Source organism: Pleurodeles waltl, chromosome 5 (genome assembly GCF_031143425.1).
Source record: "Pleurodeles waltl isolate 20211129_DDA chromosome 5, aPleWal1.hap1.20221129, whole genome shotgun sequence".
Classification (NCBI taxonomy): Eukaryota; Metazoa; Chordata; class Amphibia; order Caudata; family Salamandridae; genus Pleurodeles; species Pleurodeles waltl.
In genome coordinates, this window is record NC_090444.1 from 1,465,459,356 (window position 1) to 1,465,481,960 (window position 22,605).

Genomic DNA, 22,605 nt, shown 5'->3' on the forward strand with positions numbered 1-22,605 from the left:
CACCTACACACCACACACCTACTTACCCACCCACCTATACATCCACTCACACACCGACTCATAGATCCACAAAGACACCCACACAGCCATGTACACACTCATATGGCTACTTACACACCCACTCACAGACCTACACAATCACTTACATAGCCATTTACACACCTGTATAGCAAAACTTGTGATACACCCATTCACACACCCAAACAACCATTCAGATACCACTATGAGACCCACACAGCCACTTATATGTCCACTCACTCACACACTTTCTCACAACCCACACAGCCATTCAAACATTCACTCACACATCCATACACCTATTCACACACCCAAACAGCCACTCACAGACCTACTCAGAGATCCAGAAAATCACTCACACACCCACTCACAGACCCACAGAGGTAGTCACACAATCACATACCCAGGTACACACCCATGCAGCCACCCACAAACACATTCAAAGACCCACACAACCACTCACATACTCACTCAGAGACCCACACAGCCAGTCACACACACACACACGTACAAACCCACCACACACTCACCCCACTTACATGCTCACTCACACACTCACAGGCCAATGTACACATTCATGCAGCTACTCAAAGACCCACTCACAGACCCACACAGCCAGTCACACATACTCACACCCCCACCACACACTCACACACCCATGTACACACTCATACAGTTACTCATACACCCACTCACAGACCCACACAGCCACTCACATACCTACTCACAGACCCACATATCTACTCACACATGCACTCACCCACCTATTACACACACATCCATGAACACACCATTACAGCAACTCACATACCCACTCACATACCCACACAACCACTCATACACCCACTCGCACACCCAGATTACAGGAATGTTATTGTTAGGAAATAGCATTCAAAATGTAGGAATGTTACTGAAAAACAAAGGTTACAAAGACTTTATAGTTATGAAATAGCACTAAAAACTGTAGAAATTCACTGAAAAAACTAAAGCTGACAGGGACGTTATAGTTAGGAAATAGAAATAAAAGAAACTTTAGAAATGCACTAAAAAAACCAAAGGCTACAGGGATATTATAGTTATGTTCAGATTTTACAGACATCAAACCACTTGTAGTTGTAGTTATCTCAAGGAACTATAACTCGTGCCCTAAGGAAACAAAAACTTGCCCTCACCCTGCACTGCTAATTACCCCACATACTACATCACGCATTACATCTTCTATGACATCATTGATAATATCACTGGAACATTTGCAGTAAAATTATTGATGAAAATTATGCATGGTAGGGGTGTGAGTCACAGATACCTTAGGGCATGGGTTATAAGTTACTTGAGATAACTATAACTATAACTGCTAAATTGCAATGGTTTTCTGTGTATAAAATCTTATGCCAGATAAGGTAACTAGGCATAATTATCATTACGGTAGCGTAATCTTATATAACCAATGGCCATTCACATTGTGGCAGATAATGCCAGAGATTATACCATTATGCCAAGATGTGTTAGCAAGATGTCTGTTCAGGTAAAAATCCTCACGTGGGTCAATGGCAACAACACAAACAATCAGCAAGAAAATGCCAATGCCTTAAAATGGCAACCACCAAAATTAAATAAAAAATAATTTTGAATTGATTTTTCATTTTGGTTCTTAATTTTTGAGTGTGAGGTGCATTTTTATTTTTTTACTGATAGACTACTCCTCCTTATTCTTTGTTCAGTTCTTGGTCATTTTGGAGGGAAAGTATCACTATTTGTTTGCCTGAAGTTTCTGCTGCCTCATCCACCATTGAAATCTTTACTTTTTTGGGGAAATTCAATTAGGTTAAGTGCAGTAATCTGCAAAAAATTTGTTGTTAACAGGCACAAACTTTTTTACCCATTGTTTGTTCATTTTGTTGGTTTCTTGGTGGCCTAGAGTTTGGAGTATGGGGTGTGGGCTCATCCATGTGGGGTTAGAGGATAACAATGTATGTGCAATGGGAATTTTAGATGGCGGAGACCTGGGGTTATATATATTTACTACAAGTATCTTGTGTCTTGGGGAATTTGGTCCATATTTATTATTATATAATTTTATTTTTACTCTTTGAGGCATTGTCTGCCCTAGGCCATATATGTATTATAGGGGTCTGTAGATGGCTGTATATTTATGCCAAATTTAAGTTATATCTGTCAGCATGTGCTTGTTGGTGGCTGCCGGGCGCCAGGAATCCATGCCCATGTGAATAAACATTTTTATTTGTTCTCACCTACCTTCTTCTCCATGTGCTTGATCACCATTTTATGTATACATTTTCTACAACTTTTAACAGTATTTTTGTCCAGTGCTGTCTGTGTAGGGGGCAGTTAATGTTGTTTTTCCATCTTCCCTGGTTGTTTTTACATTGCTGTGCTTTTTGTATCTTTGTTTTTTTTTTTTATATTATTGATGTTGTGTTACTGCTGATGTGTGAAGACCTAAAGATGGGTTCAGTCAAATTTCTGGTATATTGGAAGGTTTTATTAGGTCTGGGAGCAATTTTAATTATGCTGCAGTAATCAGTGTAATTTCTGCAATTCTGTGTTAGTCTTTAGCACAATTACTTCACTCACATAATCAAGAGTAATTTAAAAGAGGGTGGGAATTAGCACAGAAACAACAAATTTAGAGAGCTCATGCTGCTGTTCATGTTGTTTTCAATTCCGTGTCATTTTCGTAGTGAAAAATGGATCCTTGTGTCTGTATATGATAGGAAAGTGTATTTTTAATTACAAAACTACTGCTAAATGCTGGGAGTATGTTGGGGGAAAATTCTACCCCATCAGCACATTTAGCAAGCGTGAGTGACTGCTCACACTGCTATTTGTGTTCCCTTGAATTTAGCGCTATTTCTTATAGCAAAATAAATCATTGTGTTCATTTGGAAGATATTGCTAAATGCTGAATTATTGTTCTTGTGGCATTCCACTGAATCTTTCAGAATTTTCAGGTAATTCTGTATGATTTGGCTACATGGCATTACACATGGTACACCTAACTCTAGTTTTATTGGGGGAGAAAGAGGCTCTAGCAACAGGAAGACAAAAACGTTCTGTTTGCTTTCCATTACTCCTTTTTATTTGTCATGTAGGTGATCACTATTGTGTGGACACCGTGTGTCATATGCAGTCAGTGTGCCTTTGTTCGCCATACCTCCTCCTTTGCCTGTCGTGTGGACGACGGCTGTTTTATGCAGCCAGCATGTGTGTTTGTTGATTACTCATTTTGTGCCACTTTTAAGAGCCTTTTGTTACAATCATTACTTTTTAAGGTCTTCAGAAACCTGTGGTACTCTTGTTTATGTTTATTTTTTCTTCAATTTTTCCTGTAATATCTGTATTCTGTTTATGGTTAATTGTAGTCTGTAGTACACGGTTGTTGTTTTTAATTAATTTAATCAATTTTGCCTGCGTCCCATAAGGGTCCCAAAGGCCTTGGAGAGACATCAAGTATGTAATAATTAATTTATACAAATGCTTGTCTGCCCCCGCTCTCAAACGTGCATCATGGGCCATGGAGGGACTCAACTTTTTGACTGATCCCGAGTTCCCTCAGGGGAAACTTGGGCTCTGAAGGGCCAGAAGATATTTTTTATTATTTTCATAGATATTTTGGCTGACCCCTTCCTCAGGGATCTGTTATGTTGCACTGACTTAAATGGCTATGACTTCCTTATTTTTTTCTATTGCCTGCATGACAACAAGACAAATTGGGATGGAGCATGAACTATTTGACACCAATCAGGATCCGGAGACCTCTTTGTTAAGTGCTTCTGCTGCTGACCAAGTGTGGGAAAACTGGGCTGATTGCAGAAGCTCCCTAACTTCTTACCCCCATTTTTTACTCACACTGGTGTTTTTCTAACTCTGATGGTACCCTAGGCAATGCTAAACAGTCAGAGGGCCCGTGCTCCGTATAAAATGGCTATGCAAATTAGACTAATTATACTTGGCTGTGCCAACCTACCTATAAGTCCCTAGCATATATAGGGCATGTGGATCTAAGGGCCCCAGCATAGGTAGTACTCCCATAGTTGCACTTTTTAAAGACAGTTAAAGTTAAAGTTCACCCCAAATTCGACTTCGGAATTAAAAGTAATTTCAAAGTCCTAAGCTACCTTATTTTTACATATAAGTCACCCCTCAGTATGCCCTAAGTGTCTGCAGGGTTGGGTGCAGTGTAACTATGAGAAGGGAGCTTATAAAAGTTGTTTTATAAGCCCTGGTGAGGGAAAAAAAGTTACTTTATTTTTCCCCATTGTAGTGAACGAGCTCCATAGGCTAACATTGAGAGATTTTATTTTAAAATTATGAAGTCTTATTTTCGATAGGAAAAAGCTAAATATGGCAAGCTTGCCATTAAATTTAAAGTTATAATAAATCCAACAACTTGTTGCTGTTTAATATAACTTGTACCTAGAACAAGTTTTAGAACGTTTGCTAAAAGTTACCAGCTTCAGCCCTGTAGTGTCCTTCTCTGATTGGTCAGCCTCTGGCAGCCTGAGCCAGGCTGCCTTGATGAGGTGTGAAGTGGCATGGGCTGAAACAAAGGAAGCTTCTGATGGGAGGAGATCTGCCTCAGCAGATGGAAGAACAGGATGGGGGAGAGGAGCCGAACTCGACTTCAAAGGAGGGAAGGACATTTTGGACAGCAACTATACATCTCCCATTTCCTGGAAACCCAGACAACCAGGTGTCCCCTGATTAGATTAAGGAAGAGGTGTGTTACTGGAAACTTAGCAACACCAGTGGTTGAGCTCAGCCAGATCTCAACTCTAATATTTAATTTTTGCCATCTTGAATTTTGGATGAATGTTGCTTGCAAGGATTGATTTCTGCCACACTTCCCAGGAAGTAGTCAATCAAGAGGTTGATGGGCTGCATGTGATTGGAGAGAGCCCATCCCACCAGTTAGTACAAAACTACTTACATGGCTAAACAAAAGTCTGCTTGGATCAAGATTAATTGATCAATTTGTTGGGAAATAAGTACAGTGGTCAAACCTCAGTAGGCTACCATTAAAGTACAGTAAAGCATATCCTTTAGAGTGAATATTCATTGCAGTTAGGCCAATTCTCACCACCAGAACAACCAGTCTCTCACATCTATGCTTGCATGTATGTAGTATTTCTATAGAGCGAACCTATCCAAAAGACTGCAGAGCTCTGTACATTTTAAAATCCAAGCATAAAGTCAATGAGTGATAGGCAAAGTAGTTGGTGTTTTGAAGAATAATGCATTGTGATGTAATGTTCTTCAAATAGACATGTCTTCAACTCTTTTCTAAATTGGAGCAGCAGTAAGGTAGTCCTCATGGAAACAGGGATGGTGTGTCCGACAGTGAGTACATAGATAGATTTTTTTTTAAACGGATTAGTTTGCAGTCTATTTGTGTCATGGCTGTAGATGTGAAGAGAAATTTCAGAAATTGTGAGCTTTTAAGCAGTTTAGGTGGGGTGCTGTTTGTGATTGCTTCGTTAATGATGCAGCTAAGCTGTGGGGGTTTATTGTGTTTGAATACCTGAAGTGTCTGAAGGTAACAGCTACGAAATTCGTAAGATGGTCAGTTGACAAAACACCACCTGGCTATTCTGGTGGTGTAATCAATGCGATATCTCCTGCCTGCGCTAGTCCTTCTTACCACAAAATTCAGGTACAAGGCTTCAGGCTAGTCTGAGAAAATAAGAAAAGAACATGAATAGTAATACCCACTGCAAGTATATGCTTGTATAATCAGATGGTCACAGTTCATAGATGGTTTCTTGGGATGCTGGAATTTATTTATTTATATTTTTCCCTGGGACATTTTTACACATTAATAACGTAATTATTGTTTGCTGAACTTAGCTCCAGTTAATCAACAACCCTTTGAAAAATTAAAATTGTTTACATAAATGGGGAGACACTAGCAAGTTTTTTATATAGATACATATTTGATTACCATATATATAAAGCCAACTGCCCATACATAAAGCCAACCTGTGGTCACAACCCCTGCGCACGGCCTTCATCTACTTTGTGTGGGACATTGAGCACAGGGCCTGGCTTGTGGTTAAGCCCGGTGGACAACCCATGCAAATGAAACCCGCCCCTCACAGACTGCCAAGCACACCCTTTGGTGATGTGGCATAAGGATGGCCTTTAGGCCCTGAGGGAAAAAGTCAAGAAAAAGGGCAGGGGAATCCCACTTCCCCGTCCCTTAATAGACCCCAGGCACACCATCTCACAGGGCCAACTTGTAAGGGTGGGAGGGCGTGGGACCCATCCCTGAGCCTCATTAAGCCCGGAGGACCCCATTTCCAGGGCAAACGTACTTAAAAAGGGGAGAAGGGCCATGCAGCCCCCCCATCCCCGGCCCTGATTGTGACCTGGGGACCCCATCCCCAAGATTGTTTGTGATGTAAAAGTGGGGAGGCTGAGTTTCCACAGGAAATGTATTTTTGTACTGCTAAAATCTTTGGTGCTGTTTGATGAATTTCTATGAAACATTCCAAAAAATAGTGTTACTTTTTATGCAGCCCTCCTCTCCAAGTTTCTAAGAGGCTCTGGGGACCCCATCCCCAGTGGCAAATTGCTTATTAAAGAGAAGGGGACACACTGCCCCCTTTCGCACCTGAAAGATTGTAGGAAAGTACCATCTTGCCTGGCATGTTACCCCCATTTTTACATGTATGTCAGTTTCTTTTTGCCTGTGTCACTGGGATCCTGCTAGCCAGGACCCCAGTGCTCAAAGTTGTGGTCTGAATGTGTATGCCTGTGTAGTGACTAACTGTGTCACTGAGGCTCTGCTAACTAGAACCTCAGTGCTTATGCTCTCTCTGCCTTTAAATTTGTCACTATAGGCTACTGACCACTTTTACCAATTTCATTTGGAACACCGTTATAATTCCCTAGTATATGGTACCTTGGTACCCATGATATTGGGGTTCCAGGAGATCCAGGAGATGGGCTTCAGCATTTATTTTGCTACTCATAGGGAGCTCAGACTAACCTTTACACAGGACTGCCACTGCAGCCTGAGTGAAATAATGCACATGTTATTTCACAGCCATTTTGACTGCACTTAAGTAACTTATAAGTCACATATATGTCTAACCTTCACTTGCTGAAGGTTAGGTGCAAAGTTACTAAGTGTAAGGACACCCTTGCACTAGAAAAGGTACCCCCACATAGTTCAGGGCTATTTCCCTGGACTTTGTGAGTGCGGGGACACCATTACACGCGTACACTACATATAGGTCAATACCTATATGCAACTTCACAATGGTAATATGGCCATGTAACATGTCTAAGATCATGGAATTGTCCCTTCATTCCAAATCTGGTATTGGGGAGCCAATTCCATGCATCCATGGGGCTCCACTATGGACCCCGGGTACTGCCAAACCAGCTCTCTCTTTGGTTTTCTCTGCAGCTGCCACCCGACAGACAGGGTTCTTCCCTCCTGGGGTCTGGGCAGCCCAGTCCCAGGAAGGCAGAACAAAGAATTTCTCTGAGAGAGGGTGTTACATCCTCTCCCTTTGGAAATAGGTGTTAAAGGCTGGGGAGGGGTAGCCTCTCCCAGCCTCTGGAAATGCTTTGTAGGACACAGATGGTGCCCTCCTTGCATAAGCCAGTGTACACTGGTTCAGGGAACCCCCAGTCCCTGCTCTGGCACAACATTGGACAAAGGCAAATGGAGTGACCACTCCCCTGTCCATCACCACCCAGGGGTGGTGCCCAGACCTCCTCCAATGTGTCCCAGACCTCTGCCATCTTGTTTCCAGAGGTGTGAGGGCACTCTGGAGGCCTCTGAGTGGCCAGTGCCAGCAGGTGACATCAGAGACCCCTCTGGATAGGTGCTTACCTGCCTAGGTGGCCAGTCCTCCTCTGAAGGCTATTTAGGGTCTCTCCAGTTCCTCTCTAACTTCTGCCAAGGATCGACTGCTGACTGCTCCAGGACACCTGCAAAACTGCAACAAAGTAGCAAGAAGACTACCAGCGACACTGTAGCGCCTAATCCTGCTGGCTTTCACGACTGTTTCCTGGTGGTGCATGCTTTGGGGGCTGCCTGCCTTCATCCTGCACTGGAAGTCATGAAGAAATCTCCCGTGGGTCAACGGAATCCTCGCCCTGCTTCAGCAGGCACCAAACTTCAGTGTCACTGGTAATCTGGGACCCCTCTCATCCTGACTAGCATGGCCCCTGGAACACAGGTGGTGGACCCAAGTGACCCACACTGTCCAGTGGTCCAACTGTCCAAATTTGGAGGAGGTAAGTCCTTGCTTCCCCTCTCCAGACAGTAATCCTGTGCACAGCAAGAACTGCAGCTACAAAGGGCTTCTGTGCACATTTCCAAGAAATCCTGCATGCACAGCTGAGCCTAGGTCCCCAGCACTCTGTTCTGTGATGCTCAGCTCCCTGAGTTGATCTTCGGTGTCGTGGGACCCTCTTTTGCAGTGTTGGGATGACCGCCATGTTCAGACTTCTTGAAACCATGTTCAAGGACTTCTGTGGGTGCTTCCTACTTGTGCATGGGCTCTCTACGTTGCTGAGGGCCCCCTCTGTCTCCTCTGCAAAGTTGAGACATCCTGGTCCTTCCTGGGCCCAGGCAGCACCCTTTTTCTTCAACCACGACGCTTGAAGCTAACAAGGCTTGTTTGTGGTATTTTGTCAAGCAAACAACTCTGCATCCTCCAGCACCCCATGGGACATCTTCTGCATGAAGGAGAAGTTCCTAGCTCCTTTTGTTGTTGGAGAATTGTTCGAAATTAGGTTTTTGGTTGGCAGTCAGGTTACCCTCTGTCCAAGCAAGAACCCTCACTCTAGTCAGGGTAAGTCACACAAAATCCAAAATTAGCCTGTGCCCACCCTCTGGTAGCTTGGCACGAGCAGTCAGGCTTAACTTCGAAGGCAATGTGTAAAGTATTTGTGCAATAAATCATACAATACCACCATATAGCACCACAAAAATACACCACACAGTGTTTAGAAAAATATATAATATTTATCAGGATAATTGTAGGTCAAAACGAATAAAGTTGCAATGTGAATTTGTAGAGATATCACTGAAAAGTGATATTAAGTGTCTTAAGTCTTTAAAAAGCAAACATAGGGGGTCATTACGACCCTGGCGGTCTCTAATGTGGCGTCCGTACCGCCAACAGGCTGGCGGTATGGAGACCCGTATTACGACCGCGGCGGTAGCGCCGCGGTCGCACCGCCGGGGCCAGCGGTTTCCCGCCGTTTTAGCCCCGGCGGTGATAATCCACCAGGGCAGCGCTGCAAGCAGCGCTGCCCTGGGGATTATGACCCCCCTACCGCCAGCCTGTTTCTGGCAGTTTGCACTGCCAGGAAGAGGCTGGCGGTAAGGGGTGTCCTGGGGCCCCTGGGGGCCCCTGCACTGCCCATGCCACTGGCATGGGCAGTGCAGGGGCCCCCTAACAGGGCCCCGGGCAGCTTTTCACTGTCTGCATAGCAGACAGTGAAAAGCGCGACGGGTGCTACTGCACCCGTTGCACGGCCGCAACACCGCCGGCTCCATTAGGAGCCGGCTCCTATGTTGCGGCCTCATCCCCGCTGGGCCGGCGGGCGTAAACTAGGTTTGCGCCCGCCGGCCCAGCGGGGATGTCGTAATGGGGTCCGCGGGAGTGCGGCCGCAAGCTTGTAATGACCCCCAAAGTCTCTTTCAAGCACAAAGTACCTGGTTTGGAGTGGAAAATCTCCTCAGAGGGCCACAGAAGAAGAGATACGTGGAAAAATGGTGTGTCCGTTGATTTCTCCCCAGCACACATGGACTTGCTTCGTTATTTTCCACGCTGGGAAGTCGTGCGTCGTTTTCCGGTGCGCGGACAGTATCTTTCTGTGGATCGCGGGGATTACCAGATGTCCCGGGTCTGTGCGTGGATTTTCCTGCTTGTTTTCCGGCTGCACGTCGTTCTGCAGGGCTGCGCGTCAAAGTTTCGCTCTCACGGCAGGCGTCGCGTCGATTTCTCCTCTGGAGGTCGGGCGGCGTTCTCCTTGCGAGGCCGTGCGTCGAAGTTCCGGTCGTCCCGAAGGCGTTGCGTCGATCAGCGCCAGTGTGCGGCGTTTTTCTCGCCGCGGAACAAGCTGTGCTCTCAAGGGAGCTCTCAAGGGAGCTCTCATCGCTAAGGCGGAAGTATCTGGAGAGACCATCAGCATTGGTGTGGTCAACCCCTGGGCAATGCTCCACCGTACAGTCCACCCCCTGTAGGGAAATGGACCATCTCAAGTGTTTTGGATTCTCACCCCTCATCTGCATGAGCCATCTGAGGGGCCTGTGGTCTGTCTGAACCCGGAAGTGAGTCCCAAACATGTAGGGTCTTAGCTTCTTCAGTGCCCAGACCACAGCAAATGCTTCTCTCTCAATAGCACTCCACCTTTGTTCCCGTGGTAATAGTCTTCTGCTAATAAAGACTACTGGTTGGTCTGAGCCCTCCTCATTCAGCTGTGCTAGAACAGACCCTATGCCATGCTCTAAAGCGTCGGTCTGCACAATAAATTCCTGGGAGTAGTCAGGGGCCTTGAGCACGGGGGCCGTGCACATGGCTTCCTTCAGAGAATCAAAGGCTTTCTGACAGGCCTCTGTCCAACTCACCAACCTAGGTTGTTTCTTGGAAGTGAGTTCTGTCAAGGGGGACACAATGGTACCATAACCCTTGACGAACCTGCGGTAGTATCCAGTGAGGCCCAAAAAGGCTCTCACCTCAGTCGGTGTTCTAGGTGGTTGCCAGGCCTTGATAGTTTCAATCTTGGCCTGGAGCGGCTACACCCTGCCACCACCTACTAGGTGTCCCAAGTACCCCACGGAACTCTGCCCAATCTGGCACTTACTAGCCTTGATAGTCAGGCCTGCCTGTTGCAGGGCCTGAAGCACCTCCTTGAGGTGGAGCAGGTGTTCCTCTCAGCTGGAACTGTAGACAGCTATGTTATCTAGGTAAGCTGCACAGAAGGCATCTTTACCAGCTAGGACCCCGTTAACCAACCGTTGGAAGGTAGCGGGGGCATTTTTCAGCCCAAATGGCATCACCCGGAATTGGTAATGACCATGAGGGGTGGAAAAAGTGGATATTTCTTTAGCCCCCTCAGTCAGGCCAATCTGCCAGTACCCGGAAGTAAGATCGAACGTACTCAGGAACTTGGCAGCGCCTAGCCTGTCAACAAGCTCATCAGCTCGGGGATGGGGTGAGCATCAGTCCGGGTGACTGAATTGAGACCCCAGTAGTCCACACAGAACCGGAGTTCTGGCTTCGCACCTGGGGCAGTAGCCTTGGGAACCAATACCACAGGGCTGGCCCAGGGACTACTGGATTTCTCAATAACCCCCAAAGTCAACATCTTGGAGACCTCCTCCTTGATGCTGGCCTTCACCTTATCTGACAACCTGTAAATTTTGTTCTTTACAGGGGCACTGTCACCTGTGTCAATGTCATGCACACAGAGGTGGGTTAGTCCAGGAGTAAGGGAGAACAGGGGGGAGAACTGCTCTAACAGCTCATAGCAGTCCCCTCTCTGGGTTGGAGTCAGGGAGTCAGATAGAATGACACCACCTACTGATCCATCCCCTTCTTTGACAGCGAGGAGGTCGGGGAGAGGTTCACTCTCCTCTTCCATGCCCTCATCTGTGACTAGGAGCATACTGACCTCTCAAAGTGAGGTTTGAGCCGGTTGTGATGGAGGACCCTTAGGGGTTGCCTAGGGGTCTTGAGGTCCACTAGGTAAGTGGCCTCCCCTTTACGCTCCTTGATCTCAAAGGGGCCAGTCCAGCGGTCCTGGAGAGCCCTGGGCTCTACTGGCTCCATCACCCAAACTTTGTCTCCAGGTGAGAACTCAACTAGAGTGGCCTTCTGGTCGTACCACTCCTTCATCACCTCTTGACTGGCCTCGAGGTTACTCTGGGCCTGATTCCAGAAGCGTTGGGTTTGTTTGCGGAGGGCCAGCATGTAGCTGACCACATCCTGGGGAGGGGCCTGGGGAGCTCTCTCCCAGCCCTCCTTAACGATGATTAGGGGTCCCCTGACAGGGTGACCATAGAGAAGCTCAAAGGGGCTGAACCCCACCCCTTTCTGGGGCACCTCTCTATAAGCAAACAACAGGCAGGGTAAGAGGACGTCCCACTTACGCCTCATGGCCTCAGTCAGGCCACCAATCATGCCTTTCAGGGTCTAGTTGAATCTCTCACCAAGCCCATTGGTTCGAGGATGATAAGGGGTGGTAAACCGGTAGGTCACCCCACACTCATCCCACAGGGTCTTCATGTATGCAGACATGAAGTTTGTGCCCCTGTCAGACATGACCTCCTTAGGGAATCCCACACAGGTAAATATTCCCAACAGGGCTCTTGTCACCACCTTTGCAGTCACTGTTCTCAGAGGGATTGCCTCTGGATAGCGGATGGCATGGTCCACCAAAACCAGGATAAACCTGTTGCCCAAGGCAGTTTTGTGGTCCAAGGGACCAACAATGTCGATGCCCACCCTTTCAAAGGGGGTGCCAACGACTGGGAGTGGGAGCAGGGGAGCTTTAAGCCGTTTCCCTGCCTTCCCACTAGCCTGGCAGGTGGGGCAAGCTCTGCAGAAGTTATCAGAGGCTTTCCTCATTCTGGGCCAATGAAAGTGGGTGTTAAGCCTGTCAAAGGTCTTGTCTTGGCCCAGGTGTCCTGCCAGGGGAATGTCGTGAGCCAGGCCTAGTAGGAATTTCCGGTAACACTGGGGGACCACCAGCACACGGTGTGCCCCAGGACCTGGAATCCTACGCTCACTGTAAAGGAGATCATTCTCCCAGTAAATATGGTGAGCGCCAGTGGCGTCACCTGCTGCGTGGTCTGTGGCCTGCTTCCTCAGACCCTCAAGGGTGGGGCATTCTTTCTGCGCCTTGCAGAATGCTTCCCTGGTTGGCCCCCCCTCTACTTGCCAGCAAGCAAGTTCAGGTAGGTTACCCAGGGCAGCTATGTCCTCCCCGGTTGGCTCAGGGGCCTCCTCTTCCTCAGGGGCCTCGTATACCACCGTGGGAACATTGGAGGTGGGTTTCCCGCGCCCCTGGCCCCCCTCTTTGGCAGCTGTCTGGGCAATCTTTCCAGGCTCCAGACGCCCTTGACTCCCTTCCTGGGAAGCCATGGACCGTGTGGTCATGCAGACCCACTCAGGTAACCCTAACATCTCCAGGTGAGATCTGAGCTCTACTTCTTTCCAAGCAGTATGCTCAAGATCATTGCCTAACAGACAATCTACAGGCATGGCAGGACTCACAGCTACTTTCAGAGTACCAGAGACCCCCCCACTCAAAGGGAACCAGAGCCACCGGGAGGTGACTCTCACGATTGTCAGCGACTATGACCTGGTTGAATGTATTAGGGACTATCTGCTCTGTTGACACCAGCTGACTCTGGATAGTAGTCATACTGGCTCCTGTGTCACGCAGAGCCTCCACCTTCTGCCCATTAATGGTGACCCACTGCCTGTACTTGGAAGTATTTCGGGACATGTGGGCTTTGGGCACCATTTCTCTTTCTCCCAGGGACACTAGGGAAATCTCTACCTGCTCCCCAAAGCTATCTGGGTCCATCTCCCCTCCAAGCGCTACACTAGTCAACCCAGGTGTCTGTCCGGTAGTGAACGGTGCCCTTTTGGGGCACTGGGGTTCGCCTTTATAGTGACCATACTGGTAACTCTCAATACATTTGGGGTTGGGTTTCCCTGACCTATCATATGTCCCTGGCGTTTTTACAAATCTGGAAAAGGAATGGTTGTCACCCCCTCCCTGGGAATTCTTTTGGGGGCCTTTTGAGAGTTCCTTATCTGGACGTTTATCTCCCCCCTCTTTCTTCTGTTGGGAACCCTGACCACCTTTGTGGGAGTCCCCCCCAGGTACCTTTTTGGACACTCTGGTGCTAACCCACAGGTCCGCCTCCTCAGCAAGCTTCCTGGGATCAGTCAGCTTACTATCTACCAAGTGCTGGCGCAACTCTGTATAGGTAACATTGAGTATATGCTGTCTCAGAATCAAGTCATATAGCCCTTTATCATTATCTACTTTGTTGCCCCGCACCCATCCATTCAGTGCCTTACTGGAAAAGTCAAAGAAATCTACCCATGTTTGTGTGGTTTGTTTGGTGCTGTCCCTGAACGTCTGACGGTATCCCTCAGGGGTCAGCCCAAACTTGGCAAGTAAATTGGCTTTCTGAAGTGGGTATGTGTTTTGATCAGGTTGATCCAATGTGAGAAGTGTTTCCCTCCCCAATGGCGGCACATAACCCCACATAGCTACCCCCATTGCCCTTCAGGAACCTCATGAGCCCTTAGTGCAACTTCATAAGCAGCTAACCATTTATCTATGTCATCTCCCACCACAAAACTGGGCACCACATTTTTGGGTATACAAACCTTCTTTCCTCTAGCAGGTCCTGTCTGTATGCTGCCACCATTATTGCTGGGTTCAGACTGTCTCGCCTTGATCTTCAGCTCCTTGAGACTCAGTTCATGAGCCAATAATAGTTTCTTTTCAGCCAAAGCTCTTTCAGCTTCCACCTTTTTGGCTGCTCTTTCAGCTTCAGCTTGTTTGGCTGCCCTTTCAGCTTCAATATGTTTGGCTGCTCTTTCAGCCTCAGCTTGCTTGGCTTCTCTTTCTGCCCTTCTTTCCTCCTGTTGAGCCTCAATTTTCAGTTTTGCCATTTGCAATTGGAACTCCCTTTCCTCTCTCCTTTCCTCTGCGGTCAGGCTTTGCACAGAGACACTGCTCCCTATTCTGGAAGGGGGCACAATTGCAGTGGTAACATCATCCACAGATAGCAACAAATCCTCTGAGGGGCCATTTTCTGGCTCCTCTTCCTCATCATCCTCTTCTAAATGGGCTTCTGCCCAGGCCCTCAGCGCCACTTGAAAGTCCTCCTTTTTGGAGGCCCCTTGGGTGGGTACCGTTATTGCCCTGCAGAACCCTCTTAGCTGTTTGACCGTATATGTATCCAACAGGACTAGGTCAGAGTCTCCTATTTGAGACCCAGTCAGAGACATGTTGAGTGAGGATTTAGTTTTTGAAAATTGTCAGGAAAAACGAATTTGCAAAAAGAGATAAAAATCAAGTTGACCTTCAACTGTGGGTAGGTAGTGAAATACTTAGCTACTGTATGTCACTGCACAAATACAAGTCCTATCCTCACCGCTGATCACCAATGTTAGAAATTGGGTTTTTGGTTGGCAGTCAGGTTACCATCTGTCCAAGCAAGAACCCTCACTCTAGTCAGGGTAAGTCACACACAATCCAAAATTAGCCTGTGCCCACCCTCTGGTAGCTTGGCACGAGCAGTCAGGCTTAACTTAGAAGGCAATGTGTAAAGTATTTGTGCAATAAATCATACAATACCACCATATAGCACTATAAAAATACACCACACAGAGTTTAGAAGAATATATAATATTCATCAGGATAATTGTAGGTCAAAACGAATAAAGTTGCAATGTGAATTTGTAGAGATATTACTGAAAAGTGATATGAAGTGTCTTAAGTCTTTAAAAAGCAAACAAATTCTCTTTCAAGCACAAAGTACCTGGTTTAAAGTGGAAAATCTCCTCAGAGGGCCACAGAAGAAGAGATACGTGGAAAGAAGAGATACGTGGAAAAATGGTGTGTGCGTCGATTTCTCCCCAGCACACACAGACTTGCGTCGTTATTTTTCAACGCGGGGAAGTCGTGCGTCGTTTTTCCAGCGTGCGGACAGTCTCTTTCTCTGGATCGCGGGGATTACCAGATGTCCCGGGTCTGTGCGTGGATTTTCCTGCTTGTTTTCCGGATGTGTGTCGTTCTGCGGGGCTGCGCGTCGAAGTTTTGCTCTCGCGGCAGGCGTCGCGTCGATTTCTCCTCTGGAGTTCGGGCGGCGTTGTCCTTGCGAGGCCGTGCGTCAAAGTTCCGGTCGTCCCGAAGGCGTCGCGTCAATCAGCGTCGGTGTGCGCCGTTTTTCTCACCGCCGAACAAGATGTGCGTAAAAAAGGTTCGCGCACGGAGCGTCCAAGTGAAAAAGAGAAGTCTTTTTGGTCCTGAGACTTCAGGGAACAGGAGGCAAGCTCTATCCAAGCCCTTGGAGAGCACTTTCACAGCCAGACAAGAGTTCAGCAAGGCAGCAGGCCAACAGCAAGGCAGCAGTCCTTTGTAGAAAGCAGACAGGTGAGTCCTTTGAGCAGCCAGGCAGTTCTTCTTGGCAGGATGTAGTTTCTGGTTCAGGTTTCTTCTCCAGCAAGTGTCTGATGAGGTAGGGCAGAGGCCCTGTTTTATACCCAAATGTGCCTTTGAAGTGGGGGAGACTTCAAAGAGTGGCTAAGAAGTGCACCAGGTCCCCTTTCACTTCAATCCTGTCTGCCAGGGTCCCAGTAGGGGGTGTGTCAGTCCTTTGTGTGAGAGCAGGCCCTCCACCCTCCCAGCCCCGGAAGACCCATTCAAAATGCAGATGTATGCAAGTGAGGCTGAGTACCCTGTGTTTGGGGTGTGTCTAAGTGAATGCACAAGGAGCTGTCAACCAAGCCCAGTCAGACGTGGATTGTAAGGCACAGAAAGATTTATGTGCAAAGAAATGCTCACTTTCTAAAAGTGGCATTTCTAGAATAATAATATTAAATCCGACTTCACCAGTCAGCAGGATTTTGTATTACCATTCTGGCCATACTAAATATGACCTTCCTGCTCCTTTCAGATCAGCAGCTGCCACTTCAACAATGTATGAGGGCAGCCCCAATGTTAGCCTATGAAGGGAGCAGGCCTCACTGTAGTGTAAAAACGAATTTAGGAGTTTTATACTACCAGGACATATAACTACGCAGGTACATGTCCTGCCTTTTACCTACACAGCACCCTGCTCTAGGGGTTACCTAGGGAACATATTAGGGGTGACTTATATTTAGAAAAAGGGGAGTTCTAGTCTTGGCAAGTACTTTTTAAATGCCAAGTCGAAGTGGCAGTGAAACTGCACACACAGGCCGTGCAATGGCAAGCCTGAGACAAGGTTAAGGGGAACACTTAAGTGGGTGGCACAACCAGTGCTGCAGGTCCACTAGTAGTCTTTAATCTACAGGCCCTAGGTACATATAGTGCACTTTACTAGGGACTTATAAGTAAATTAAATAGTCCAATCAGGTATGATCCAAAGTTACCATGTTTAAAAAGGGAGAGAGCATATGCACTTTAGCACTGGTTAGCAGTGGTAAAGTGTGCAGAGTCTAAAAGCCAGCAAAACAGGGTCCAAAAAGTGGAGGGAGGCAGGCAAAAAGTTAGGGGTGACCACCCTAAGGCATGTCAGGTCTAACAATAATCTTCAGCATCTTTCATCCAGAGGCAGCCATTTTGCACCTTCATTCGGGGGTTTAGTGGGCTCCTGCCCCCCTGGACACTTTCACAACTCTTGGACTTGGTCCCCTTCCTTTGCAGGTCCAGGAATCCGCCTTCAGTGCTTTGCAGTCTGTTGTGGTCTTTGGAAAATCCTTTATCACGTCTTTAGTGTGTTTCTGGGGAAATAGTAGTACTTTACTCCTACTTTCCAGGGTCTTGGGGTGGGGTATCTTTGACACCCTTACACTACCAACAACCCTCTACACACTACACTAGCCTAGGGGTCCATTCGTGGTTTGCATTCCACTTCCTTAGTATATAGTTTGTGTTGCCCCTAGGCCTATTGCATCCTAGTGAATTCTACAGTGTTTGTACAACTTTCTGACTGTTTTACTTACCTGATTTGGTCTGTTGTGTATATTTTGTGTATTTTACTTGCCTCCTAAGGGAGTGTATCCTCTGAGATATTTTTGGCACATTGTCACTAAAATAAAGTACCCTTATTTTGAGTAACTCTGAGTATTGTATGGAGCTTTGCATGTCTCCTAGTTCAGCCTTGGCTGCTCTGCTATAGCTACCTATATCAGCCAAAGCTGCTAGAACACTACTACTCCACTAATAAGGGATAACTGGACCTGGCACAAGGTGTAAGTACCATTGGTACTCACTATAAGCCAGGCCAACCTCCTACAAAGATCTCATCAATTTAATAAAGGGGAGGGGGACACGTGGCCCTCTCCTGAGTCTGAAGAGGACCCCATATTCTAGGGCCAGATATAGCTAGATGGCAAGGGGGGCACACTGCCTCCTACCAGATCTAATTTATGGCCCCAGGAACCCAATTCCCTGGGTCAGACTCAGGTATGGTGTTCCCAACACCATGGACACCGTAATGTTCTCCCACCAGGCAAGAACACAAAGCTGCTCCTACCCAGTGGGGAAAAAATGTTTTCCCTGTCTACATCCCTGGGCAGAGAAAATACTGTCATTTGCTCCAATCCGTCAGGAGCAAAGTAAAATCAGCTTCCTTAAAGTGGGAGCAGTGGTAGCTCACACTGCATGTGCAATGGGTACAAGCAGGGGTGCTGGCATGGCTGTGTAGGGCCTGGGCCTCCCCCCACAGGCGCTAATGAGGGATTGCTGTGTGGTGCCTTTAGTCAACACCAGGCTACCCCACTTTTAAATAAAAATAAAAAAAAGATGACAATGCTAGCTTCTGAAGGAGCAGGGAGCTCACAGAGATGGCGAGGCCTTGATGCTCTCCCCACAGACGCAAAAAGAATAGTTGTCTGAAGTGCCCCAGGCAGGCATCGGAGGCACCCAATAATCAAAAGAAAATCTGGTTCTTTCACACCCACATAGGGCCACTTGCAGGAAGCCGGTGGGACTGTTGTGGCCTTGGGGATTCCCAAAAAAACTTACATAAAGAAATACACAGTAGATGTCCCAGTTGGGGTCAGGATACCCAGAAAGAATTAAAAATATAACTTTTGCAAGTATGGCTTCCTGCACAAAGACAATTCTCCTTTCAACTCATGCATCCTTGCACCACATATATGGAGCATTTCTGCCCTATTCCTTTCACGCAATGCAGTGCAGTAACCATGCTTGCTGCCCTGCATTGTGTCAAAGTTTAGTAAATATGCCCCATAGTGTACTGTAATGTATTTTCTATTTTCAACATACGGGGACGCGCGCGAACTTTGACGAGGCGGAGGAGGAGGTGGGCAGCAGCTGTGTGCTGCATTCAATCAGGGCAGGAGCCCTTTAAACACACGTAAGCGCTCCCGCTCCGCGGGACGCGCGCGAACTTTGACGAGGCGGAGGAGGAGGTGGGCAGCAGCTGTGTGCTGCATTCAATCAGGGCAGGAGCCCTTTAAACACACGTAAGCGCTCCCGCTCCGCGGGACGCGCGCGGGCGTCGCCCGGGCGAAGCCCGGGCCAAGGGCGGGCCCGTCCTTGCCCGTCATTGCCAGGAAGAGGCAGGGCAGGGCCACCCCCCTGACATTTACTTTAAACTGTGGTCCCAGATAACCACTTTCCATTTGACTGCCCGAAGGACAAACTCAAGCCTATTTACACTGTGGTGGGGTAGCTTTCCCCCAAAGCTCTAGGCCTCTACCTAGTTAGTGGTCAATTTCCAATATTAACCTGCCTTTGCTCACCCCGCTGTGATTTTACTTGATTCTCCCACTAAATTCAAGGCCCCTGGTTCTTAGCAAAATGGGTCGACGACGCGGGGGGGGGGTTGGACGGGAAATTGCACTCTAACCAAACCCTGGACGGCTTTTTACAAAAGGCCGTTGGGGAACTTGAAAGAGAAATAGAACTAGTGCAACGTCGTCTTGCTGTCCCTCCTTCTGCATCCATTAGCTCAGCCCATGATAGCCCAGTCTCACAGCCCCACCCGCGACTAGAGCTCCAGTCTGTCCCGATTATCCATTCCCCTTCTCCGTCCAAAATTTCTCAAGAGATCCAAGATGATACTCCAATTGCACCTGCCATTTGTGCCGCACCAACTTCATTGGCCCAGTGTCCCCCTATAGAAGGTTCCCTTACTTTAACTGAATCTAATACCAAAGGGAAAAGGAAGCGTAGGGAACCTGTCCTCAAAAATAAACGATCTAGAACCTTGAGTCCCTCCAATCTGGCCCAATCTTCTATTAATGAAATGGCATCAATCTCCTTACACAATACCAATAACTCCCATGCAAACAAGTTTATTAGGGATCTCATAAGAGATGAGCTCTCTAAACTACTTCTTCCTATCTCCAACCGTCTCCAAAGAATTGAGGACAAACTTGAAAGTCTTACGAGCAGTCAGCTACCAACAATTTCTTTACCTGTAGAAATTCATCCTAATCATGACTCTACTGTTGCCATTAGTCACACAGGCCAAATTCCCAAAACTTTTCCTCCTATTCCAAATCACGTCTGGCCTAGTTCTGCTAAAACCCCCAGCATCCTGACGAACAAACCCCATATGGCCTTAGCTCCCTTATTAAAAGGAACCGCCTCATGGAACAAACCAGCAACTAATTCAGGAGACGGCCACCCCTTTAGGGAATCCTCACAGCCAGCATACCAGAAGAAGAATAAGAGTTGGGACTCTCAAGAACCCAAAGTGCTTCATTTACCACCTGAATCATGTCCTTATGTTCTTATTATATCAAATGTTCCTGAACTCAAACCTCATTTTTCCGAATCCTTCACCGAACTCAAAAATAAGGTTATCCACTGGTTGCATGTGAATGCGGGGTTTGCTTTTTCCATGTCATCTTCAATACTGATGGTGAGAAGGGTAGGGTGGGTGGGCCCTCTAGCGAAGATCGGTTTTGGGGATTGTATCGTCATTAATTTTAATTCTCCCGATCTAGTCCAACGACTTTCTCTAAATGCCAACAGACTTTACCCTACAACTGGCAAAACTTCTCTTTGCAGGTTACAAGTGTTCTATCCTCCTTCTATGTCGTCCTGGAGTACTCAATCACCACCATTACACGGGGCCGGCTCGGCCACTCACACACTGCCTACCCCTGTAATTGGTTCTAGACGTCCTCTATCCTCCCTCTCCGAGGCAGACTGACTAGGAGATGCCTTTCAGGATGCGGTATTGTCTAACTGTGAAGCTGAGTCCATTTGCCCTATTGGTCTTAACATCTCGGCCGATTTTGTTGTCCCGGGTTCACCCAATAGTTTAATATGCCAAGCATCTGAGGAATGCATTTCTAATCAGTCAAACGCTCCCTATACCTTGGGTCACATCCGCATGGCCAACCCATCAAATCCTAACACTATTGAGGATATACCCAGCGAGGTTTTAAAGACTCAGAGTGAGAAACCTTCTGATCTTAATCCACCCGAGGGAAGCACCATGGTCCCTGACAGTCCCTCCCCTAGTATTCTATATGCCCAGAATAGAGTTGGGTCCTCATGCCCAGAGGATCTCGATAAGGTGCTCAGCTGGAATATAGCTGGATTGGAAAGCAAATTACACAGCCCAGGTTGGGGTAACCTTATTGATGATCACTTGATTTGTCTTTTTCAAGAAACATGGGCATTAGAACCCAAATATAGACTCGGTTGTAAAAGCTTTTGGGTTCCGGCCCGTAAGTCATCTTCTGGGAGACCTTCGGGAGGGTTGCTCACGTGGCTAAATATTTCTCTCAGGTGCAAGATAGAAGAATTAGACACTGGTTGCCCGGACTTGCAAGCCCTATTGTTAATGATTTCTGAAGAAAACCCCTCCTTTTAATTAATATCTATAACAGGAATGTGAGTCCCCACTTTGAGTCTGACGTACTGTCAAACTTGGACTATGTTCTTAAAAGTAATTCCCCCTCTTTTGTTTTAATTGGTGGAGATTTTAATGTTACCTTCGAACCTAATCCTTTAGTCCAAGGAATCTGTAAAGAAGAGGATGCCCATTGGGGCATCCCCCAGTTAGTCTCCAACAAAAAACCAAGATTGAACAAATCTGCTCGCTTTTTGGCTGACATCGCACTAGCTCATGGCCTCCGAGCCTGTAATGGCCGCTCACACTCGGATGCTATTTTGCGACCCACTTTTAGGCGCGGAGTACATAGCAGTCGCATTGACTACATACTTCTTGATATCCGTCTTTGGTGTTACATGGTAGATATGAGGGTAGATGAGCAGCCTGTGAGCGACCACGATCCCCTGATTCTATCAACCAGAGGTCTTTTTCCTTCGTTTATAGTGCCTCACTCTAGGTCCAACGTGTCCCAACTGGCCCTAACCAATAATAGACGCAATCTAAAATGGGAATCTGTTATCTCCTTCCCTAAACATTTAGCATCTATCTACAGTTTGCTTGCGAATCAAATGGAGTGTATGATCCGGTTAGATGAGTCCGAGGAGGGCAATAGCCTTCTTACAGCCCACACTGATCTGTTCCAATCTTTAAAACAATTTTTCACAAAAGAGACTGTTAACAACTCCAATAAAAAACACAATGCCCCTTGGTTCAATAAATCCTGCAGATCAGCACAACTAGCTCTCCTGGATGCAATTAAAGAAGGCCATGCTGCGACGCTGAGAATAGCCAGGGCCGCTTATAAGAAGGAATGCTCAAAGGCACGCAGAAGTTGGGAGGAGGCCAGATGGGCCACTATCCTGGTTTCAGCCTCATCCAATAATACTTCCAAGTTTTGGAAACTAATAGCTGATAATGACAGTGACTCTCCAGCCGCGCCTGGCTCTACAATCCTCTCAGCAACTTGGGTAGAGCATTTT